This window comes from Somniosus microcephalus, chromosome 5 (assembly GCF_052327205.1).
Source record: "Somniosus microcephalus isolate GS21.2 chromosome 5, FLI_Smic_1.0, whole genome shotgun sequence".
Classification (NCBI taxonomy): domain Eukaryota; kingdom Metazoa; phylum Chordata; class Chondrichthyes; order Squaliformes; family Somniosidae; genus Somniosus; species Somniosus microcephalus.
The window spans coordinates 317,279,902-317,305,233 of NC_140991.1; the positions used below are offsets into that span (position 1 = coordinate 317,279,902).

General features: G+C 46.9%; 1 protein-coding gene across 1 annotated transcript in view; it reads right to left on the bottom strand.

The window, feature by feature from the left end:
- Positions 1–25,332, bottom strand: part of cpne4b (copine IVb) — a 542,136-nt gene that overhangs the window by 483,193 nt on the left and 33,611 nt on the right. The window lies entirely within an intron of this gene.

Sequence of the window (25,332 nt, forward strand, 5' to 3'; positions counted from 1 at the left end):
CTTTTTGAAGTGTGGTCACTGTTGTAATGTTGGAAACGCGGCAACCAATTTGCGCACAGCAAGCTCCCACAAACAGCAATGTAATAATGACCAGATAATCTGTTTTAGTGATGTTGATTCAGGGATAAATATTGGTCCCAGGACACCGGGGAGAACTCCCCTGCTCTTCTTCGAAATAGTGGCCATGGGATCTTTTACATTCACCTGAGAGAGCAGACGGGGCCTCGGTTTAACGTCTCATCTGAAAGACGGCACCTCCGACAGTGCAGCGCTCCCTCAGTACTGCCCCTCCGACAGTGCAGCACTCCCTCAGTACTGCCCCTCCGACAGTGCGGCACTCCCTCAGTACTGCCCCTCCGACAGTGCGGCGCTCCCTCAGTACTGCCCCTCCGACAGTGCAGCACTCCCTCAGTACTGCCCCTCCGACAGTGCGGCGCTCCCTCAGTACTGCCCCTCCGACAGTGCAGCACTCCCTCAGTACTGCCCCTCCGACAGTGCGGCGCTCCCTCAGTACTGCCCCTCCGACAGTACAGCGCTCCCTCAGTACTGCCCCTCCAACGGTGCAGCGCTCCCTCAGTACTGCCCCTCCGACAGTGCGGCGCTCCCTCAGTACTGCCCCTCCAACAGTGCAGCGCTCCCTCAGTACTGCCCCTCCAACAGTGCAGCACTCCCTCAGTACTACCCCTCCGACAGTGCGGCGCTCCCTCAGTACTGCCCCTCCGACAGTGCAGCGCTCCCTCAGTACTGCCCCTCCGACAGTGCGGCGCTCCCTCAGTACTGCCCCTCCGACAGTGCAGCGCTCCCTCAGTACTGCCCCTCCGACAGTGCGGCGCTCCCTCAGTACTGCCCCTCCGACAGTGCAGCGCTCCCTCAGTACTGCCCCTCCGACAGTGCGGCGCTCCCTCAGTACTGCCCCTCCGACAGTGCGGCACTCCCTCAGCACTGCACTGGGAGTGCCAGCCTAGATTTTTGTACTCGAGTCTCTGGAGCGGGACTTGAACCCACAACCCTCTGACTCAGAGGCGAAGGTGCGGCCCATTGAGCCACAGCTGACACTTCTTTCTAAGGAACAAGTACACTAATTTGCCTTCAGTTATATGCAACTGTCCCATGATTTTCCCACATTTACCTGCCCAGAGCCAGGCCAAGTAATATTTCCGATAGAAGCCGATATATCAATCATGGCAGGGATCGGTCATCTATCAGCTGATCCTTGCTGGTTTTAGACACTCAAAATTTGGTTACTCCGAGATAAGGTCCACTATGCAGCAGGAAGGAATGGGGAAGGAGAGAGATAAACAGAGGCTGAGAAAGACAGGATAGAAAGAGCAGGAGAGAGGAACAGATAAACAGAGGGAGAAAGGAGCAGAGACAGAGATAAATAAAGAGTAAAAGGGAGTAAAGGGATGAGAGAAAGGGACAGAGAGAAATAAAATTAAATAGCAAAACAGCTAAGGCTAGAATCATAGAATCGGACAGCACAGAAGGAGGCCATTCAGCCCATCGTGCCTGTGCCGGCTCTTTGAACGAGCTCTCCAATTAGTCCCACACCCCCCTGCTCTTTCCCCACAGCCCTGCAAAGTTCTCCTTTTCAAATATTAGAAGAAACTATTTGCTTAATAATTGTCCGTCAATAATGCCGATGCTGTCGGAATGTATTTATTTATACGGTTACTCAACAATTTATTTAACGAGCCCAGTTCAGGGAGGCAATCACCATTGAGAGCAATCATTTATTTAGGAACTCAAGCTCAGGTAAGGAAGTTCCTGCAGGGGCCACCTACTGGAGGTTAAATCATAGAATCATAGCATGAGACAGCACAGAAGGAGGCCATTCGGCCCACCGTGCCGGTGCCAGCTCTTTCAAAGAGCTCTCCAATTAGTCCCACTCCCCCGCCCTACCCCATAGCCCTACAAATTGCTCTCCTTCAAGTATTTATCCAATTCCCTTTCGAAAGTTATTATTGAATCTGCTTCCGCCGCCCTTTCAGGCAGCGCATTCCAGATCACAACAACTCGCTGCGTGTCATTCTGAAAGAGGGACTAATACAGCACTCAAAAGGAAAATGAACATTTGCATCTTCACATTGCTATATCTCGCAAACCTCTCAAAACATTTCACGTACAAGAAAGATCCAATTTTATGAGGCTCCACTAAGAGGGACCAGCCACAGAATCAGGGCCACACGGCCAGTGCGCTCCGTCCAGCAGCAAATAATTCAACTAGCTTTACCCAGTCCACACTGCCAGCAAGAAGAAGTCACATCAGAGGCTCAAGTGTTACGTTAATCGGTCCATTCCACAGTATTTACAGCGCAGGAACAGGCCATTCGGCCCAACGGGTCCGTACCGGTGTTTGTGCTCCACACGAGCCTCCTCCCACCCCTCTTCATCTCACCCCATCAACAGCTCCATCTCACCCCATCAACATCTCCATCTCACCCCATCAACATCTCCATCTCACCCCATCAACATCTCCATCTCACCCCATCAACATCTCCATCTCACTCCATCAACATCTCCATCTCACCCCATCAACATCTCCATCTCACCCCATCAACATCTCCATCTCACCCCATCAACATCTCCATCTCACCCCATCAACATCTCCATCTCACTCCATCAACATCTCCATCTCACCCCATCAACATCTCCATCTCACCCCATCAACATCTCCATCTCACTCCATCAACATCTCCATCTCACCCCATCAACATCTCCATCTCACCCCATCAACATCTCCATCTCACCCCATCAACATCTCCATCTCACTCCATCAACATCTCCATCTCACCCCATCAACAGCTCCATCTCACCCCATCAACATCTCCATCTCACCCCATCAACATCTCCATCTCACCCCATCAACATCTCCATCTCACCCCATCAACATCTCCATCTCACCCCATCAACATCTCCATCTCACCCCATCAACAGCTCCATCTCACCCCATCAACAGCTCCATCTCACCCCATCAACATCTCCATCTCACCCCATCAACATCTCCATCTCACCCCATCAACATCTCCATCTCACCCCATCAACATCTCCATCTCACCCCATCAACATCTCCATCTCACCCCATCAACATCTCCATCTCACCCCATCAACATCTCCATCTCACCCCATCAACATCTCCATCTCACTCCATCAACATCTCCATCTCACCCCATCAACATCTCCATCTCACCCCATCAACATCTCCATCTCACCCCATCAACAGCTCCATCTCACCCCATCAACAGCTCCATCTCACCCCATCAACATCTCCATCTCACCCCATCAACATCTCCATCTCACCCCATCAACATCTCCATCTCACCCCATCAACATCTCCATCTCACCCCATCAACATCTCCATCTCACCCCATCAACAGCTCCATCTCACCCCATCAACATCTCCATCTCACCCCATCAACATCTCCATCTCACCCCATCAACATCTCCATCTCACCCCATCAACATCTCCATCTCACCCCATCAACATCTCCATCTCACCCCATCAACATATCCATCTCACCCCATCAACATCTCCATCTCACTCCATCAACATCTCCATCTCACCCCATCAACATCTCCATCTCACCCCATCAACATCTCCATCTCACCCCATCAACAGCTCCATCTCACCCCATCAACATCTCCATCTCACCCCATCAACATCTCCATCTCACCCCATCAACATCTCCATCTCACCCCATCAACATCTTCATCTCACCCCATCAACAGCTCCATCTCACCCCATCAACATCTCCATCTCACCCCATCAACATCTTCATCTCACCCCATCAACAGCTCCATCTCACCCCATCAACATCTCCATCTCACCCCATCAACATCTCCATCTCACCCCATCAACAGCTCCATCTCACCCCATCAACATCTCCATCTCACCCCATCAACATCTCCATCTCACCCCATCAACATCTCCATCTCACCCCATCAACATCTCCATCTCACTCCATCAACATCTCCATCTCACCCCATCAACATCTCCATCTCACCCCATCAACATCTCCATCTCACCCCATCAACATCTCCATCTCACCCCATCAACATCTCCATCTCACCCCATCAACATCTCCATCTCACTCCATCAACATCTCCATCTCACCCCATCAACATCTCCATCTCACCCCATCAACATCTCCATCTCACCCCATCAACATCTCCATCTCACCCCATCAACATCTCCATCTCAACCCATCAACATATCCTCCTATTCCCTTCTCCCTCACGTACTTATCCAGCTTCCCCTCTGCTATTCGCCTCAACCACTCCCTGTGGGAGCGAGTTCCACATTCTCACCACTCTCTGGGTAAAGAGGTTTCTCCTGAATTCCCCATTGGATTTATTAGTGACTATCTTATATTTATGGCCCCTAGTTCTGGTCTCCTCCACAAGTGGAAACATCTTCTCTACGTTTACCCTATCAAACCCTTTCATGGTCTCAATGACCTCTATCAGGTCACCCCTCAGTTTCTAAAGATTTCACATGTTTCTAAAGTAGCTCTGCCCTGGTAGAGAAACTTCTCATTCTAAAATGGGTGCACCACACCAGGGATGAGGGACTTCCGTTATGTGGAGAGACTGGAGAAGCTGGGATTGTTCTCCTTAGCGCAGAGAAGGTTAAGGGGAGATTTAATCGAGGCGTTCAAAATTATATGGTGTTTTGATAAAGTAAATAAGGAGAAACTGTTTCCATTGGTAAGAGAATCGGTAGCCAGAGGACACAGATTTAAGATAATCGGCAAAAGAACCAGGAGGGAGATAAAGAGAATTGTTTTTTATGCAGCGAGTTGTTGTGATCTGGAATGTGCTGCCTGAAAGGGCGGTGGGAGCAGATTCAATAGTAACTTTCAAAAATGGAACTGGATAAAAACTTGAAAAAGAAAATTTTGCAGGGCTGTGGGGAGAGAGCAGGGGGAGTGGGAGTAATTGGAGAGCGCCACCAAAGAGCCGGCACAGGCACGATGGGCCGAATGGCCTCCAGAGGGTTTGCTGTGGCTCAGTGGGTAGCACACTCCCACATTACAACAGTGACTACACTTCAAAAAGTACTTCATTGGCTGTAAAGCGCTTTGAGACGTCCTTCTGTGCTGTATCATTCTCTGATTCTATGACCCTGCTCCTCTGTGGGCAAGGGCGCGAGCTCGCCGTCCACCCCTTCTGGCAGCATGGGTTCCCTGTTCTAAAGGGTGAATTTGCACAGATATGTAGGACTCCACCTGATCGGTCCAGACATCGGAAGCCCTGCCTCAGCATCCAGACGGTGTGTCCCACGAGAATTCGGGCGGAGGCATAATTCCTCTTGCATTTTCTGTTGGCAGCTGCCTCGTTGCTGAATCTTAGATCGCATAATGCAATTATCCCTCAGTCCCAGGGGAGGCCTGCCTCGCAGATGGCTGGGAAATTGCTACGTGCTGTAAAGTACACTGCAGGTGACACGGTCCAGAATGCTGTGAAAGTCCTTGACACATTATTGCAAAGGGGTCAGAGGTGCTTTGCTGTGCATTACCAGACACCACTGCAGGATGTTACGAACATAAGAACATAAGAAACAGGAGCAGGAATCGGCCATTCGGCCCCTCCAGCCTGCTCCGCCATTCAATAAGATCATGGCTGATCTTCGACCTCAACTCCACTTTCCCGCCCGATCCCCATATCCCTCGATTCCCCTAGAGTCCAAAAATCTATCGATCTCAGCCTTGAATATACTCAACGACTCAGCATCCACAGCCCTCTGGGGTAGAGAATTCCAAAGATTCACAACCCTCTGAGTGAAGAAATTCCTCCTCATCTCAGTCTTAAATGGCCGACCCCTTATCCTGAGACTGTGACCCCTGGTTCTAGACTCTCCAGCCAGGGGGAAACAATCTCTCAGCATCGACCCTGTCAATCCCCCTCAGAATCTGATATGTTTCATAGAATTATAGAATAGTACAGCACAGAAGGAGGCCATTTGGCCCATCGAGTCTGCGCCGGCTCTTTCGAAGAGCAATCCAGTCAGTCCCACTCCCCCGCTCTTTCCCCACATCCCTGCAGTTTTTTCTCCTTCAAGTATTTATCCAATTCCCTTTTGAAGGCTACTATTGAATCTGTATCCACCGCCCTATCAGGCAGCGCATTCCAAATCCTAACTGATGTAAAATAACTACTAAGCACTTGAATTGAGTAAAAAAACAAGGCTTTAATCAACTGTTTCACAACCATGAGATTCTAGTTACATCACTAGTTCCTGGTTACAAAAACATCCTGGGCAAGCTGGGCCCACGCCCGAGTATTTATACTCCTTGGACGGCGCCACCAGCTGGTCGCCCAGTGTTATTTCATGAGTCATTTCTCCATGAACGATCAGATTCACGGCACTAACCACTTGTTGCAATATTTCAATGAGATCACCTCTCATTCTCCTAACCTCTAGGGAATATAGGCCTAGTCTACTCAATCTCATCATAGTTCATGTTCATCATAGTCTCAAACGGTAGCGTGAAGGCTCTATGGCCATTGACGAATTCCCTTCTGAGGGTAGACCCAATAGGAAATCAATGACTGACCCATATCCTGGGCTGGAAGGTGGGCTCTGTACCAGGCGGGCGATGCACTCTGCCAGCCTACTGCCCAAGCGGTGAAGGTGAAAATGACTCCCAACTGTCCAATGGCCGCCTTCTGTGCTAAAAAGGAAAATCAATGAGCCGCAACCAAGGCCTATTGTAGCAGCCTGCTCCTCTTTTGTTTAATATAGGTACATTTCTTTGGCCCAGTAAAATAATTTCCTACCCAGAGTAGGTTTTTCATGTCACGACAGTTTCTTCTGAAGCCACATGTGATAAGCAATAACTTTCAATGGACTTTAGCGGAATGGGTACAGTTGCCCCAGTGTCATAGAATCACACAGGATGTCCGGCACAGAAACAGGCCATTCGGCCCAACTGGTCCGTGCCAGTGTTTCTGCTCCACACCAGCCTCCTCCCACCCCTCTTCATCTCACCCCATCAAAATATCCTTCCATTCCTTTCTCCCTCATGTGCTTATCCAGCTTTCCCTTTAGAGGAGGACAAGAGAGCAAGACTGGCATCAATAAAGTGTAAAGAACGTGTTTAAGATTTCTACTACCAACACTGGAGAGGAAATCTATCACCAATCATTCTTACTAACACCAACTTCAAAATATCATTCACACGTCACTCCTTCTTAAATTCCAGTTTGAGGTTTGGCAGAACGTTCTGGCTTTCCTGTTTTCCAATTTGGAAAATGCGTGCAAAGGTAACATTTACTCGAACGGCGTGTCCACCAGTGTCCCAACTCGACGCTAATTCTGTGTTAATGCCCTTCCCACTCCCAGGCTTATACAGATTGCAGGAAAAGCTTCACCTGCTGCAGGACAGGATGGCAGGAATGATGTATGAGGAGAGATTGGGTTGATTAGGCTTATATTCGCTAGAGTTTAGAAGAATGAAAGGGGATCTCATTGAAACTTATAAAATTCTAACAGGACTGGATAGACTAGATGCAGGAAGGATGTTCCCGATGGCGGGGGAGTCCAGAACCAGGGGTCACAGTCTAAGGATAAGGGGTAAGCCATTTAGGACTGAGATGAGGAGGAATTTCTTCACCCAGAGAGTGGTGAACCTGTGGAATTCTCTACCACAGAAGACAGTTGAGGCCAATTCATTAAATATATTCAAGAAGGAGTTAGATATATTTCTTAAGGTTAAAGGGATCAAGGGATATGGGGAGAAGGCAGGGACAGGGTACTGAATTTGGATGATCAGCCATGATCGCATTGAATGGTGGAGCAGGCTCGAGGGGCCGAATGGCTTACTCCTGCTCCTATCTTCTATGTTTCTATATTTCTCTGACCTGCTCTTGTAGCCACAGTATCTATGTGGCTGGTCCAGTTAAGATTCTGGTTAATGGTGACCCCTAGGATATTAATGGTGGGGGATTCGGTGATGGTAATGTCGTTGAATGTCAAGGGGCGGTGGTCAGACGCTCTCTTGTTGGAGATAGTCAATGCCTGGCACTTGTGTGGCGTGAATGTTACCTGCCACTTATCAGCTCAAGCCTGAAAATCATCCAGGTCTTGCTGCATGCGGGCATGGACTGCTTCATTATCTGAGGAGTTGCGAATGGCGCTGAACACTGGGCCTTTACCAGTGCGTCTGTACACATCGTTTACGAGACGGACTATCCCAGTAGAGAGCCCGGTTGTTGCTGCGACTTTCGTCTCTGCTGGTCACTGGTACTGGTTTCTGCCAGTGTTCTCCGTCTGATATAGAGTGGGCCCATGGAGGGGAGAAAGTGCTTAGCGCCCAACATACAGGCGCGAAACGGGCAGCTGCCACAACTGCTGCGTGTGCCCTGAAGAGGTCAGGCCGAACATCCACTAAAATTAGTGCTCGGGGCATCCTCATAAGAACGTAAGAATTAGGAGCAAGAGTTGGCCATTTGGCCCCTCGAGCCTGCTCTGCCATTCAATAAGATCATGGCTGATCTTCGACCTCAACTCCACTTTCCCGCCCGATCCCCATATCCCTCGATTCCCCTAGAGTCCAAAAATCTATCGATCTCAGCCTTGAATATACTCAACGACTGAGCATCCACAGCCCTCTGGGGTAGAGAATTCCAAAGATTCACCACCCTCTGAGTGAAGAAATTCCTCCTCATCTCAGTCTGAAATGGCCGACACCTTATCCTGAGACTGTGACCCCTAGTTCTAGACTCTCCAGCCAGGGGGAAACAATCTCTCAGCATCTACCCTGTCAATCCCCTCAGAATCTTATATGCCATCAGGTTCGCCTGAATATTGACCAACTCAAGAAGAGCAGGGGAGTTCTCCCCGGTGCGCTGGGTCCAATATTTATCCCTCAATCAACATCACTAAAAAACAGATTATCTGGTCATTATCACATTGCTGTTTGTGGGAGCTTGCTGTGCGCAAATTGGCTGCCACGTTTCCTACATTACAACAGTGACTACACTTCAAAAAAAGTACTTCATTGGCTGTAAAGCGCTTTGGGACGTCTGGTGGTCGTGAAAGGCGCTATAGAAATGCAAGTCTTTCTTTTTTTTTTAAAAACATATTTATGTGGTATAATAATGTAGGCTTAGAATCTAATTTATTTTTTAAATCAATAGAAAATTGTGAAAGGCACAATCCAACATTACCCAAGGTCACTTGGCATTATCATCGTCAGTTCCTGTCTGCAAGATACTCAGCTGAAAGAATTCACCTTGAACTACCTGTGTTATAAAGGTAGGGACTGGAAAGCAGATACCTGAATAAACCTCTAATGTGCTTATTTTTCATTTTTTTAAATGTATAATTTCAGTATATCTGTTTATCGTTGTGTATTGCTGCTGCGCACTACTGAGAAAGTGGCCGAGGCAGAGATGAAAATCAATGTTTCCTTTCCTTACCTGGGACGCAAGACACACTTTTAAATTCCAAAATGTTCCTTCTCTCCTCTTCTCTTATCCATTTCTACTTTCCGCTGCCCAATTGTCCCGCATCTAGTTTATACACTCTGGCACCTACGACAGGTTCCAGTTCTAACAGTCCTTGCAAGGTCCTTGCTTACTCACTGCTCTCCCTGTTGAAGCTATACTTCATACATTCATGAAATTGTATACGTTGGTCTTGTCCAGCTATTTATAATGTGTGCATTACCAGCTCAATTACTTCCATCAATGTCAGAGGTGCCCGACACTAAAACAAAAAAAACAATCCATTCTTCCATCAATCAGCCAGACTGGCAAGATTCAATGGTGCTCATTTTAAAGATTACATAGAAATTTCAATACTGCAAACAAGGCGTTCCTCCCAATCAATCCCTGTCACAGTGTTTCTCCTCCACATGAGAAATAGTCTGAATCCCATCTCCCCTGGGGTGAGAGGGTTGTCCTATGAGGAGAGGTCCCGCCTGCCCTCTCAGGTGGACGTAAAAGACCCCACGGCACTATTTCAAACAAGAGCAGGGGGAGTTCTCCCCGGTGTCCTGGGGCCAATATTTATCCCCACAATCAACATCACTAAAAACAGATTATCTGGTCATTATCACATTGCTGTTTGTGGGAGCTTGCTGTGCGCAAATTGGCTGCCGTATTGCCTACATTACAACAGTCGTTACATTTCAAAAAAGTACTTAAAAAGAACATAAGAAATAGGAGCAGGAGTCGGCCATTCGGCCCCTCGACCCTGCTTTGCCATTCAATAAGATCATGGCTGATCTTCTATCCTGTACTATCCCCATATCCCTTGATTCCCTTAATATTCAAAAATCTATCGATCTCAGCCTTGAATATACTCAACGACTCAGCCCTCTGGGGTAGAGAATTCCAAAGATTCACAACCCTCTGAGTGAAGAAATTCCTCCTCATCTCAGTCTTAAATGGCCGACCCTTTATCCTGAGACTGTGACCTCTGGTTCTAGACACTCCAGCCAGGGGGAAACAACCTCTCAGCATCTACCCTGTAAGAATTTTGTATGTTTCAATGAGATCACCTCTCATTCTTCTAAACTCTAGAGAATATAGGCCTAGTCTACGCAATCTCTCCTCATAGGACAATCCCCCCATCCCAGGAACCAGTCTGGTGAACCTTTGTTGCACTCCCTCTATGGCAAGTATATCCTTCCTTAGGTAAGGAGACCAAAACTGTGCACAATACTCCAGGTGTGGTCTCACCAGGATCCTATATAATTGCAGTAAGACGTCATTGGCTGTAAAGCACTTTGGGACACCGGTGGTCGTGAAAGGCACTGTATAAATTTCTTTTCTTTTATTTTCATGAATATTTTTTAAATTTTATTGAATGCAGATTTTTTTATTATTAAAAAGGAAACTTTTTGAAAGTTGTGGTCTAGGTTTTCCTCCTCGCCCACTGATTAGCCAGTTACCTATTCCACTTATCCAGTAGGTCAGAGGTTGGGGGATATGGCTGTGGTCAGAGGGGCAGCCAGAAGCCCAGCCACGAAGGAGAGATGCCCCAATCGTGGGTCGGAAGCCCAAGCTTTTGTCCCTCAAATAAAACAGCAAGACAGTGAAATAAAAAACAGAAAAATGCTGGAAACACTCAGTGGGTCAGGCAGCATCGGCGGAGAGAGAAACAGAGTTAACGTTCCAGGTCGATGACCCTTCATCAGAACATCGAGATGAAACAATAGCCCAGAAATTCGGGTCTCCACGGGTGAGTACGCACAGGGTGCTCACCCGTAAGCCCAATGGAAGTGCCAGTTTCCTGCATGCACTGCGCATGCGCGGGAAACTGGCACTTCTGTTTCCCTGAAAGAAGGGGTTCAGAGGTGGAACACGCGCACAGGAGAGGCAGCGCGTACGTTTTTTTTTACAGGTTTTCCCGGGAGGGTAAGTCTCCAGGAGTTACACTTTTAAAAAGCAGGCATAAGGTCTGCTTTTTACAAGGTAAGTGGTGAATTAATTAAAATTAAAACATTTTTTCCACAGGTTTATTATTTTTAAATACTTTAACGAAAGGTAAGTTTATTTTTAGCCCCGTTAGAAAATGTAATTAATTTTTTCAAAAATTTAAATTATTGCTTAAAATAGTTATTTCATGTAATTTATAGTTTATTTTAAAAATGTGATAGTTTTTTAAATTTATTTGAAGTTTTAGTGATGTTTTGGGGCTTATAGTATTTATAACTTTTGACAGGTCTTCCTGTCAAACTTATGAATGGAGCATTCCCTGCTACCATTGGCTCTCCATGGCCCACGTGATCCCAGGGGACGCTTCGAACTAACTGCGCCCCTGGGATACGCAAGCACTGCGCGCCGGCAGTTGGAGGAGGCCCAGGATCGGAATCCCACACGGGCCCACAGCTCAACGGTCGGCGCGCTAGGTAAGTGCAGGTCAGGGGCTTGCACCCCGCGGGAAGCCCCCGATCCGAATTTCTGGGCCAATGACCCTGTTTCTCTCTCCGCCCATGCTGCCTGACCCGCTGAGCGTTTCCAGCGTTTTCTGTTTTTATTTCGAATTTCCAGCACCCGCAGTATTTTGCTTCAGAAACACCGTGAGTTCAGGTCACCGTGACAGCATTGCTGACCCTGCGAGAGTATTTCTTATTTAGTAAAACAGCTGCTCTGCTAATGTGTCACACTCCCCATTATCCTCAGCCGCATGACCCCAACCTCAATTTTTTTTGTTGAGGATCTCCTGTCCATGTAGGGACATTTAAAGGCTCTGAAATAATGAGCGAAGCCGGCCGCTGACCCTGTACGACATTGTAAGATGTGTTCCATAGTCAACCCATTCATTCGGCCTGAAACCCAACTCCCTGCGGTGTGCAACTCAAACGCTCACCTCCTGTAAATGCTTCCAGAGTTCAAAAATTGCAGCTCAATGAGACCGTAAAGGCTGCTTTGCAAACGGACATTCTACAACTCACTTCCAAAGGTCTTGAGGAGCGGGCCTTTAAAGTTTAACAATACCTAAGCAGTCTTTTTAGAGAGAAAGTCTTGCATTTCTATAGCGCCTTTCCCGACCACCGGACGTCCCAAAGCGCTTTACAGCCAATGAAGCACTTTTTGAAGTGTAGTCACTGTTGTAATGTAGGAAACGCAGCAGCCAATTTGCGCACAGCAAGCTCCCACAAACAGCAATGTGATGATGACCAGATAATCTGTTTTCAGTGATGTTGATTGAGGGATAAATATTGGCCCCAGGACACCGGGGAGAACTCCCCTGCTCTTCTTAAAATAGGAACAGACTTTGCAGTGTCCGCCTGTGGCTAAGTTAGTTGCACCCGAATCAGAAGGTTGCGGGTTCAAGTCCCACTCCAGAGGTTTAAGCTCAAAAATCTAGGCTGACACTCCAGTGCAGTGCTGAGGGAGCGCCACACTGTCTGAGGTGCCGTCTTTCGGATGAGGCCTTGATATACTATTCGGATGGGAATAATATATTAGCATAGATAGAGAATTGGCTAACAGGAAGCAGAGAGTCGGGATAAATGGGTCATTTTCCGGTTGGCAAACGGTAACTAGTGGGGTGCCACAGGGATCGGTGCTGGGCCCTCAACTATTTACAATCTACATTAATGACTTGGATGAAGGAACCGAGTGTAATGTAGCCAAGTTTGCTGATGATACAAAGATGGGTGGGAAAGCAAGTTGTGCAGAGGACTCAAAGAACCTGCAAAGGGAGTCTAGAACCAAGGGCCACAGCCTCAGGATAAAGGGCAGGCCATTCAGGACTGAGTTGAGAAGAAATTTCTTCACACAGACGGTGGTGAATCTTTGGAATTCTCTACCCCAGAGGGCTGTGGAGGCTCAGTCATTGGGTATATTCAAAACAGAAGTCGATAGATTTCTGACTAGTAAGGGCATCAAGGGATATGGCGACGGGGCCGGTGAATGGAGTTGAGGCAGAAGATCAGCCATGATCTCATTGAATGGCGGAGCAGGCTCGAAGGGCCGAATGGCCAACTCCTGCTCCTGTTTCTTATGTTCTTCTGAGCAGGTTGATGGGGCCGCAGTTTAACAGCTCATCAAAGGACAGAATCTCTAACAATGCAGCACTCCCTCAGTACTGAAGTGTCAATCTAGATTTGTGTTCAAATCTTGGAGTGGGCTGGGGCTGTGAACTCACAACCTTCCGATTCAGAAGCAAGAGTCAAACTGACACGCTTTACTCAACAGCTTTGGCTGTTTCAGATGGCCACCTCAATATGAATACTAAATCTTGAGGTGACATCTAAAGCATTGACAGTTGTAGCATAAAGATATGTAATTGGAAAGTCATTTCAACATTCCGAAAGAAGACAATCATTAATATCTATCAATGGCAGGATCCGGTGCTAGAAATATCAGCGTATTAAACACATGAATACTGCATTGGATACCTGTGCTGTGTAAAGAAATACAAGGTGGATTCTGTGGCTTGGACTTTCCTGGTGAGGTCCACCCCATTTTGGGCAGTATAGAGGCAGCCTGGCAAGGGAAAGGGGGCAGGAGGCCATCCACCTAACCCCAGCCCCCAAAAAATGGCCCCTCCGATTTTCCTCCATCGAACCTGCCATAACCTGGGGCTGCTTGCCCTGTGTCTGCCCCACCACATGTAGATGAAGGGAGAGGGGCATGGCTTAGTAGACCCTGCTATTTCTCTGTGTGTGGGCCACACTCCCGCTCCCCAGAAAGCACTGCCTGTATGAAAGGGACTCTATTAAGTCCAGTACGGTGTCGCAGAGGTATGTAAGGACGGTGAAGGTTAGAGGTTAATGAAAACAGTGTTCCTGGAGGACTGTGAAGATTGGGAGTGACTTCCATTACACTACAATACTGAACTATCGGGGTATAAAGGTAGTCGATGTGTAGGAATTATTATTGACTTTCACACCTCCTTCAATAGGTCTTAGAGTGGGGTTCGTAGACCTGAATCCACCTTTAACAGAAACACACAGAACCTGCAAAGGGATATAGACAGGCTAAGTGAGTGGGCAAACATTTGGCAGATGGAGTATAATGTGGGAAAGTGCGAGGTTATACACTTTGGCAGGAAGAATAAAAAAGCAAATTATTATTTAAATGGAGAAAGATTACAAAATGCTACAGTTCAGAGGGACCTGGGGGTCCTTGTGCATTAAACACAAAAAGTTAGCATGCAGGTACAGCAAGTAATCAAAAAGGCAAATGGAATGTTGGCCTTTATTTCAAGGGGGTTGGAGTATAAAAGCAGGGAAGTCCTGCTACAACTGCACAGGGTATTGGTGAGACCACACCTGGAGTACTGCGTACAGTTTTGGTCTCCTTATTTAAGGAGGGATATACTTACATTGGAGGCAGTTCAGAGACGATTCACTCGGTTGATTCCTGAGATGAGGGGGTTGACTTATGAGGAAAGGTTGAGCAGGTTGGGCCTATACTCATTGGAGTTTAGAAGAATGAGAGGTGATCCTATTGAAACATATAAGATACTGAGGGGGCTCGACAGGGTAGATGAAGAGAGGATGTTTCCCCTCGTGGGGAAATCTACAACTCGGGGTTTTAGAATAAATGGTCGCCCTTTTAGAACTGAGATGAGGAGGAATTTCTTCTCTCAGAGGGTCGTAAATCTGTGGAATTCTCTGCCCCAGAGAGCTGTGGAGGCTGGGTCATTAAATACATTTAAGGTGGAGATTGACAAATTTTTGCAAGATAAGGGAGTGAAGGGTTATGGGGAGCGGGCGGGGAAGTGGCTTTGAGCCCAAGATCAGCCCTGATCTTATTGAATGGCGGAGCATGCTCGAGGGGCCGAATGGCCTATTCCTGCTCCTATTACTTATGTTCTTATGTTCTAAACCGAGGCCCCGTCTGCTCTCTCAGGTGGATGTAAAAGATCCCACGGCACTATTTCGAAGAAGAGCAGGGGCGTTCTCCCCGGTGTCCTGGGGCCAATATTTATTCCTCAATCAACATCACTAAAAACAGATTATCTGGTCATTATCACATTGCTGTTTGTGGGAGCTTGCTGTGCGCAAATTGGCTGCCGCGTTTCCCACATTACAACAGTGACTACACTTCAAAAAGTGCTTCATTGGCTGTAAAGCACTTTGGGACGTCTGGTGGTTGTGAAAGGCGCTATAGAAATGCAAGTCTGTCTTTCTTTCTTTATCTATACAGGAACTGATAAAGCATAGAGATGCTGTAGGCAGACCATCAGGTGGTCTGTTATTCCAAAGTTGTATTTTCAGTTGTGTCCACTCCTTATTTAATTGTTTTTTTATGTTAAAAAAACTGTTTTCACTCATTTGCACCCTAAAGACAACATTACAATTAGGGTAACTACAACGATCACCATCTCTCACCAACCCAACAGTGCTCAGCATTAAGGTCTATGAATGCATTAAGTATCGGCCATGCTCTGATTTAACAGGTACGGTAGCATAATGTGGTTATGGGGGGGATTTTTCGGGGGGTCAGCGGGCGCGTTTGGCAGCGGGTCGGCTGGGAATTTTTTTTTCCGACAGCGGGTCAGGAACCCGCCGTCAACCCACTGCCACGCGATTCTCCCAGATGTCGGGTCTGTCATCACTGAAAAGACCCAACACCAAGCAGCGGGGGAGGCAATTTACATCGTTAGAGAGATTACCAAGAGGCAATTCATTATTCACGTCAGGTAAAGTCGGGTGTTGTGTCACCATGGGATGATTTCTTTACCTGAAAGCTGCAAATATGCTATAAAAGCTCCCATCTCACAGCTGTTCACTTTCCAAGATTTGAAGCTGTTGCTTACTGCATTTGGAAGACAGATTGAGCTTTATGCAGCTAGCAAGTGTTTGGAGCAAACTCACTATCCACTGTCACCCCATTGGAACAACCTCTCTCACCATTGACAGATCACTTCTGTCATCTCAACTTCACCTGCCATCTATTCCATCATCATGGGTGCCCTTGAAATAATCTCACCTTGGTCCTCAGAATCCCACCACGATCAGCCCCAACACCAGCAGCACCAGGCACACCAGCAGCACCAACAACACCAACATTCTCCACAATCAACTGATGCTGCACAGGGCACAGAGCATCAGCACCCGACCACATTGCTGCCCAGGACGCCAGGGATGACTTCACCATGGCCAGATTTACTTCACTTGACGCTGTACACCCTGGCTGCCACATGATGTGCCAGGTTGGCACCACCCCACGCCAGCACCATAAAGCATCCCTACAATGCCCAAGCCATTCCTTTCACACTCATCACCATTGCAGGGGGGTACTGTTATGTCTCACTATTCACTGCAACTCACTAAACCACTTCCAAAGGTGCACACAAATCTGTCCAAGAACGCAAAGTGTTGAAAATAAAGATTTCAATATTTGACAGCACATTAACAGAAACTTCACATGAACATTGGCTAAAACACACAAATGCTTACCCTTGTGTGTTGTTAGTTGGTATGAGGGTGAGACAGGGAAGTGATAATGTAGATAGAGAGGGATGGGTGGAGGTGCAAGGTAAGTTGGTGTAAGGAGGTGCAGGGTTAGGGTAGGGAAGGCAGAGTGATGGGGATGTGATGAGTGGCACAGCAGGATGAGGTTGAGTGTGGCTTTGCAGTAACGTTTCGTGATCTACTGAGATCATTGAAAGGTTTGCGCCACTGCAGCCTGGTCCTCCTGACCATATCCCTGCTTGTGTCCTGTTCTGCAATGTGCAACCAGGCTGCGTTGGTGTCCTGGAGAGGTCTCTTCCGCCCTTGGGAAGGGAAGAGGACCTCCCTGTGTGCTGTGACTCCCTCCTTAAGCATATGGAGGGAGTCATGGAAGAGCCTGGGTGCAGCTGACAGCAGAAGTGTCAAAAACAATTTGCTCATGGTCCCTTTAAGGAAACCAGCTGATGACGCATCATCAAGTGATGTCATCAGACCCGCTTCCTTCAATTGGCTGGGAAATGCGTTGGGCGGGCTTAACAAGCCCAATCAGCGTAAAATTCTTTTCACAGAGCGGGATGGAACCAGCAGCGTGGTCGCACCCCGCCACCGACCCCAGCCGCACCAGACCCGCTTCGGTAGGCGAAATCGTGGCCAATGTTATTGGACTCGTAATCCAGAGGCCTGGACTAATGATCCAGAGACGTGAATTTAAATTCAGTTAATTAAGTAAATCTGGAATAAAAAGCTAGTATCAGTAATGGTGACCATGAAACTACCGGATTGTCGTATAAAACCCATCTGGTTCACTAATGTCCTTTAGGAAAGGAAATCTGCCGTCCTTACCCGGTCTGGCCGATATGTGACTCCAGACCCACAGCAATGTGGTTGACTCTTAACAGTCCCTCTGAAATGGCCCAGCACCTCTACCACCTAGAAGGACAAGGGCAGCAGGCGCATGGGAACACCACCACCTCCAAGTTCCCCTCCAAGTCACACACCATCCTGACTTGGAAATTCATCGTCGCTGGGTCAGAATCCTGGAACTCCCTCCCTAACAGCACTGTGGGAGTGCCTTCACCACACGGACTGCAGCGGTTCAAGAAGGCGGCTCACCACCACCTTCTCAAGGGCAACTAGGGTGTCAGCGATGCCCACATCCCATGAACAAATAAAATAAAACAACATGATTAAGGGATTATTCCCCAATTTCCCACACCCAAGTTTCATTTGGTCTTAATGCAGACCAATCGTCAAAAAATGGGTAAGTGAAAACCCAAAACCAACTCCTGAGGGACAGTCTCAGAGTTTGTGGTTCGAAAGTAATTACTGTCCGGATCAGAAGTCAAGATTTCGTGTAAATTCATTTTGATATGGACATTGAATTAATAATGATGCACTATCACCTGGTTTTATAAATGTTTGTTTAGATGTGCTTCCTTGTCAGGTTGTGCTTTAGTTCCAAAAGATTCACCACACTTCTGATTTTGAAAGAATTTTAGATTTGGACAGGCTGCAAAATAATTAATCCACTTTCCCCCCTCCCACACAGCCCCTCGAGCCTGCTCCGCCATTCAATAAGATCATGGCTGATCTTCGACCTCATCTCCACTTTCCCACCCGATCCCCATATCCCTCGATTCCCCGAGAGTCCAAAAATCTATCGATCTCAGCCTTGAATATACTCAACGATTCAGCATTCACAGCCCTCTGGGGTAGAGAATTCCAAAGATTCACCACCCTCTGAGTGAAGAAATTCCTCCTCATCTCAGTCTTAAATGGCCGACCCCTTATCCTGAGACTGTGCCCCCTGGTTCTAGACTCTCCAGCCAGGGGAAACAACCTCTCAGCATCTACCCTGTCAATCCCCTCCTCAAAATGTTACATGTTTCAGTGAGACCATCTCTTATTCTTCAAAACTCCAGAGAATATAGGCCCAATCTACGAGCTCAAAGATTGGGAGTTGATGGCAATCCGTGACTGACAGTTCAGTAAAGCATCGACAGGTTGAACAGATTACCCCTTCCTTACTGCAGTCGACCTCAATTTCCTTGATCAAAGTCTGGCCTGCTACTGTAAAGAAGGACCAAATGACACAAATCTGATGCAATAGGTTAATATGAATGGTGAAGTGCGACCTCAGAACCGGCTGTACACTTGATAAGGAGAAGGATCCAGTCAATATGCTCAAGACTGGCTGTCAGCCTGAATCAGCTCTTTGACCAGACCTTTATCCACAGAAACTATTCCAATTAATTTGTTGTTCAACTTTAAACTCCCTAGTACTTCCAACAACAACAAAAACTTGTATTTGTATAGCGCCTTTAACATATTAAAACGCCCCAAGGTGCTTCACAAGAGCAATTATCAATCAAAATTCAGCACGGAGCCACAGAAGGAGACATTAGGGCATAGGACCAAAAGCTTGGTCAAAAAGTTAGGTTTTAAGGAGCATCTTCAAGGAGGAGAGAGAAGTAGAGAGGCGGAGAAGCTTAGGGAGGGAATTCCGGAGCTTAGGGCCCAGGCAGCTGAAGGCACGGCCACCAATGGTGGAGCAATTAAAATCGGGGTTGAGCAAGAGACTAGAATTGGAGGAGCGCAGAGATCTTGAAGGCTTGTAGGGCTGGAGGAGGTTACAGAGATAGGGAGGAGCGCGGCCATGGAGGGATTTTAAAACAAGGATGAGAATTTTAAAATTGAGGCGTTGCTTAACCGGGAGCCAATGTAGGTCAGTGAGCACAGGGGGTGATGGGCGAACGGGACTTGGTGCGAGTTAGGACACGGGCAGCCGAGTTTTGGATGACCTGTAGTTTGCGGAGGGTAGAACTAGGGAGACCAGCCAGGAGTGCGTTGGAATAGTCAAGTCAAGTTGAGCAGCTGGGACGATGCTTTAAAGATATACGAGTTCATTTTCAAATTCATTTGTGTGCCTGAAACAATGGAACTACAATGCATTAGTCGCAGGGATCCCCAAGACAATTAAGTGTACAAAACCCATATAAGAACATAAGAACATAAGAATTAGGAGCAGGAGTCGGCCATTTGGCCGCTCGAGCCTGCTCCGCCATTCAATAAGATCATGGCTGATCTTCGACCTCATCTCCACTTTCCCGCCCGATCCCCATATCCCTTGATTCCCTTAATATTCAAAAATCTATCGATCTCAGCCTTGAATATACTCAACGACTGAGCCTCCACAGCCCTCTGGGGTAGAGAATCCCAAAGATTCATCACCCCGAGTGAAGAAATTTCTCCTCATCTCAGTCCTAAATGGCCAACACCTTATTCTGAGACTGTGACCCCTGGTTCTAGACTCCCCAGCCAGGGGAAACATCCTCCCTGCATCTACCCTGTCAAGCCCTGTAAGAATTTTGTATGTTTCAATGAGATCACCTCTCATTCTTCTAAACTCTAGAGAATATAGGCCGAGTCTACTCAATCTCTCCTCATAGGACAATCCCCCCATCCCAGGAACCAGTCTGGTGAACCTTCGTTGCACTCCCTCTATGGCAAGTATATCCTTCCTTAGGTAAGGAGACCAAAACTGTACACAATACTCCAGGTGTGGTCTCAACAGGGCCCTGTATAATTGCAGTAAGACGTCTTTACTCTTATACTCAAATCCTCTTGTAATAAAAGCCAACATACCATTTGCTTTCCTAATTGCTTGCTGTAGCTGCATGTTAACTTTCAGTGATTCATGTACAAGGACACCCAGGTCCCTCTGAACACCAACATTTCCCAATCTCTCACCATTTAAAAAATACACTGATTTTCAGTTTTTCTTACCAAAGTGGTTAACTTCACATTTCTCCACATTATATTCCATTTGCCATGTTCTTGCCCATTCACTTAGCTTGTCTATATCCCCTTGAAGCCTCTTTGCATCCTCCTCACAACTTACATTCCCACCCAGCTTTGTATCATCAGCAAACTTGGATATATTACATTTGGTCCCCTCATCCAAATCATTGATGTAGATTGTGAATAGCTGAGGCCCAAGCTCTGATCCTTGCGGTACCCCACTAGTTACTGCCAACCTGAAAATTACCCATTTATTCCTACTCTCTGTTTTCTGTCCGTTAACCAATCTTCAATCCATGCTAGTATATTACCCCCAATCCCATGAGCCCTAATTTTGTTTAATAACCTCTTGTGTGGCACCTTATCGAATGCCTTCTGAAAATCCAAATACACCACATCCACTGGTTCCCCCTTATCAATTCTGTTAGTTACAATCTCAAAAAACTCTAACAGATTTGTCAAACACGATTTCCCTTTCATAAATCCGTGTTTACTCTACCCAATCCTATTATTATTTTCTAAGTGCCCTGTTACCATGTCCTTAATAATAGATTCTAGCATTTTCCCTACTACTGTCAGGCTAACTGGTCTGTAGTTCCCCGTTTTCTCTCTCCCTCCTTTCTTAAATAGTGGGGTTACATTTGCAACCTTCCAATCCATGGGAACCGTTCTAGAATCTATGGAATTTTGGAAAATGACGACCAATGCATCCACTATCTCTATAGCCACCTCTTTCAAAACCCTAGGATGTAGGCCATCAGCTCCAAGGGATTTATTGTCTTTCAGTCGTATTAATTTCTCCAGTACTATTTTTCTACTAATATTAATATTTTTTAATTCCTCATTCTCGCTAGACCCTTGGTTGTCTACTACTTCCGGGAAGTTTTTTGCGTCTTCTTCCGTGAAGACAGACACAAAGGCCGTGAATTTAATTGAGGAGGTTGGATGGGGGGCGGGACAGCTAGTTTCCGGGTTCCAGACCCGCCCCCAGCTTCCTCCGCTCTGCAGACGTGATTTTCCCTTGATTGGCCTTGTTAAGCCCACCCTGCAGGCTTCCCGGCCAATTAACAGGCAGCGGGTCTGATGTCATTTGATGACGCGTCATCTGCCGGTTTGCTTAAAGGGACCACGCACAATTTTATTTTGACAGATGATCTGTCAGTGTTTGACAGCATTGAGGTGCTGCAAACACTGACAATCACTGCACAAAGGTGAACACTTGCACCCAGGCTCTCCAATGCAGGGAGGTTCTCTTCCCTTCCAAGGGCGGAAGAGACCTCCCCAGGATACCAACTTACCTTGCACCTCCACCCAACCCTCTCTATCTACTTTATCACATCCCCATCTCACTGACCACTCCTCACACTCACCCTCATCCTACTGCAAGCATACAACACACAAGGGTAGGCACTTGAGAGGTTTAGCCAATGTCCATGTGAAGTTTCTGGTAATGTGCTGTCATACAGTGAAACCTCTTTTTCAAAAAGTGCCCCTTATTGGACAGATCTGAGTGCACATTGAGAAGTGTCTTACTGAGTACCAGTGATTGTTCAGTCATAACTCCCCCCACCCCACTATAATGATGAGTGTGCTTGGAATGGCTTGGACCTTAAAGGGATGCTTCACGGTGCTGGTGTGGGATGTTGTCAACCTGGTGCATCATGCAGCAGCCAGGGTTTACAGCATCAAGTGAAGAAAGTCTGAACATGGTGATGCCATCGCTGGCCTCCCGGCCAGTAATTTTATCAGGGACTGATGCCCTGTGTCCAGTGCAGCATCAGGTGATGGCGGAGAAGGTTGGTGATGAGGTTGGTGATGTTGGTGTTGGGGCTGCTCGTGGAAGGATTCGGAGGACCATGGTCTGATTGTTTCATTGGCTCCGATGTTGCTCCAATAGATGACAGCTGCAGGTGAGATGACAGAAGCGATCTGTCACTGGTGAGAGAGGTTCTCCCAATGAGGTGGCACTGGGCATACAGTGGAACTAAAAACTTGTAAGCTAAAGAAATCTCTATATGTATTAAAAATGCAGTAACCAACATTTTCTGCGCTCTGAAACTCACCATCTGCAACATTGCATCCTTGACACCACTTCTGCAGCTGTCAGCTTTTCACAAACATTAAAGCAGACTCAAAACACGCCAGATTGAGCTAGCATGTTCCCCAAACAGCGGACAACCCGTGGGGGAGAAGGTAAATTTAAAATTAAGCCTCATAATACTCTTAAATTGGCTCTTAACAAGCCATTTAAGTAGCTGAATTGTATCCCCCGCCGCTTGGTGTCGGGCCAGTTCTGCGCTGACAGACCCGACACCGGGGAGACTCCCGTGGAGATGGACTGACAGCAGGTTTCCTACTCGCTGTCAATCTTTGCGATTTTGACAGCGGACCCACCTCCAAACCCGCTCCATCAGCGCGATTAAATTCACGGCCAAAGTATCTGTTTAATTTCCATGCCATTTCCTTATTCCCCATTATAATTTCTCCTGTCTCAGCCTGTAAGGGACCCACATTTACTTTCGCTAATCTTTTCCTTTTTACATACCTGTAGAAGCTTTTACAATCTGTTTTTATGTCTCTTGCTAGTTTACTCTCCTATTTCCCCTTTCTTTATCAATTTCTTGGTCCTCCTTTGCTGAATTCTAAAATCCTCCCAATCCTCAGGGTTACTATTTTTGGCAACATTATAAGCCTCTTCCTTTGATCTAACACTATCTTTAACTTCTCTTGTTAGCCACGGTTGGACCACTTTTCTTGTGGGGATTTTGTGCCTTAAAGGAATGTATATTTGTTGTAAATTATGTATTAATTCTTTAAATGCCAGCCATTGCTTGTCCACTGTCATACCTTTTAATGTTGTTTCCCAATCTACCTTAGCCAACTCACGACTCATACCTACGTAGTTTGCTTTGTTTAGATTTAAGACCCTAGTTTCGGATTTAACTAAGTCACTTACAATATATGTCATATCTCATACACTGCAGGTTAGAGACAAAAAGGTTTACTCCACAGCAGAAAATCAAATATATTCCAACTTGTCGCAGAGTATACGCATCAGCACAAAGCAGCAGATCTCAGCTGCATTATCACTTATCCCACCTGTGCTAAATTTAGACCGTGACTCCAACCTGCTCTGATTGTCTCGTGAAATCACCGTCTCATGAAATCACCGCCTTGTGAAACCACCGTCTCTCCATCGCAGCCGAGCAGCATATTTACACCCAACCTGTATTCGTGAATTCTGCACCACCGCACGAGAGGTCGCAACAAACCGGGCCAAAGAGTATTCTGATGGCGCAGACTGGAAATGTTGTCAGTTCAAAATAAGGATTCGATGTGCGATTGCCACTTGCTGTAGACAAACTCTGCTACAAGTCATTGCAAAAAGCTACCAGAGTTTTCAAAAACTGTACTTTCCTCCACTATATTAGGTCGGACTTAAAGAAGTCTGGCTGTTGCAAAAAAGTCTCTCCTCGGTGCTGACGTAAAGACATAGAAGATAGGAGCAGGAGTCGACCATTCAGCCCCTCGAGCCTGCTCCGCCATTCAATTCGATCATGGCTGATCATCCAAACTCAGTACCCTGTCCCTGCTTTCTCCCCATACCCCTTGATCCCTTTAGCCTTAAGAAATATATCCAACTCCTTCCAGGCAAGACAGTCGGGTCCGCTCCAAAACCTGCCCATTTTTGCTGCCCTAACTTCGAGCTTCGTCCGATCTGGTCAGTAAACAGCAACATGAAAAAAAAAGACTTGCATTTCTATAGCGACTTTCACGACCACCGGTCATCCCAAAGCGCTTTACAGCCAATGAAGTACTTTTTGAAGTATAGTCACTGTTGTAATGTGGGAAACGCGGCAGCCAATTTGCGCACAGCAAGCTCCCACAGACAGCAATGTGATAATGACCAGATAATCTGTTTTAGTGATGTTGATTGAGGGATAAATATTAACCCAGGACACCAGGGAGAACTCCCCTGCTCTTCTTCAAAATAGTGCCGTGGGATCTTTTATGTCCACCTGAGAGAGCAGACGGGGCCTCGGTTTAACGTCTCATCCAAAAGACGGCACCTCTGACAGTGCAGCACTCCCTCAGCACTAGATTTTTGTGCTCAAGTCTCTGGGACTTGAACCCATGACCTCCTGACTCAGAGGTGAGGGTGCTGCCCACTGAGCCACGGCTGACAGTACACGAGAGCACAACAGTACATTCTTTCCTCCTATTAATATCTTTCTATCAGCTCACTGATGATCTTTCATATCGTTTAACAGTCCAATTTTAATTATGCAGTTTGCTGGTCTTTCAACCCATTATCTCACCTCTACAATTTTCAAATCTCTTGGTTGTCTCCCCCTGCTCTCGAATTGTCACAACCTGCCCTAAAATTGCCTTTAAGTCTTCACAAAAACAGATTATCTGGGCATTATTACATTGCTGTTTGTGGGAGCTTGCTGTGCGCAAATTGGCTGCCGCGTTTCCCACATTACAACAGTGACCACACTTCAAAAAGTGCTTCATTGGCTGTAAAGCACTTTGGGATGTCCGGTGGTCGTGAAAGGTGCTATAGAAATGCAAGCCTGTCTTTTTAAGTCTTTCACTTCTGTTGACAAATACAGACCTGAAACATCATAAACAGGCTTACAGAGGCTGACTGGCCCCCTCTCAA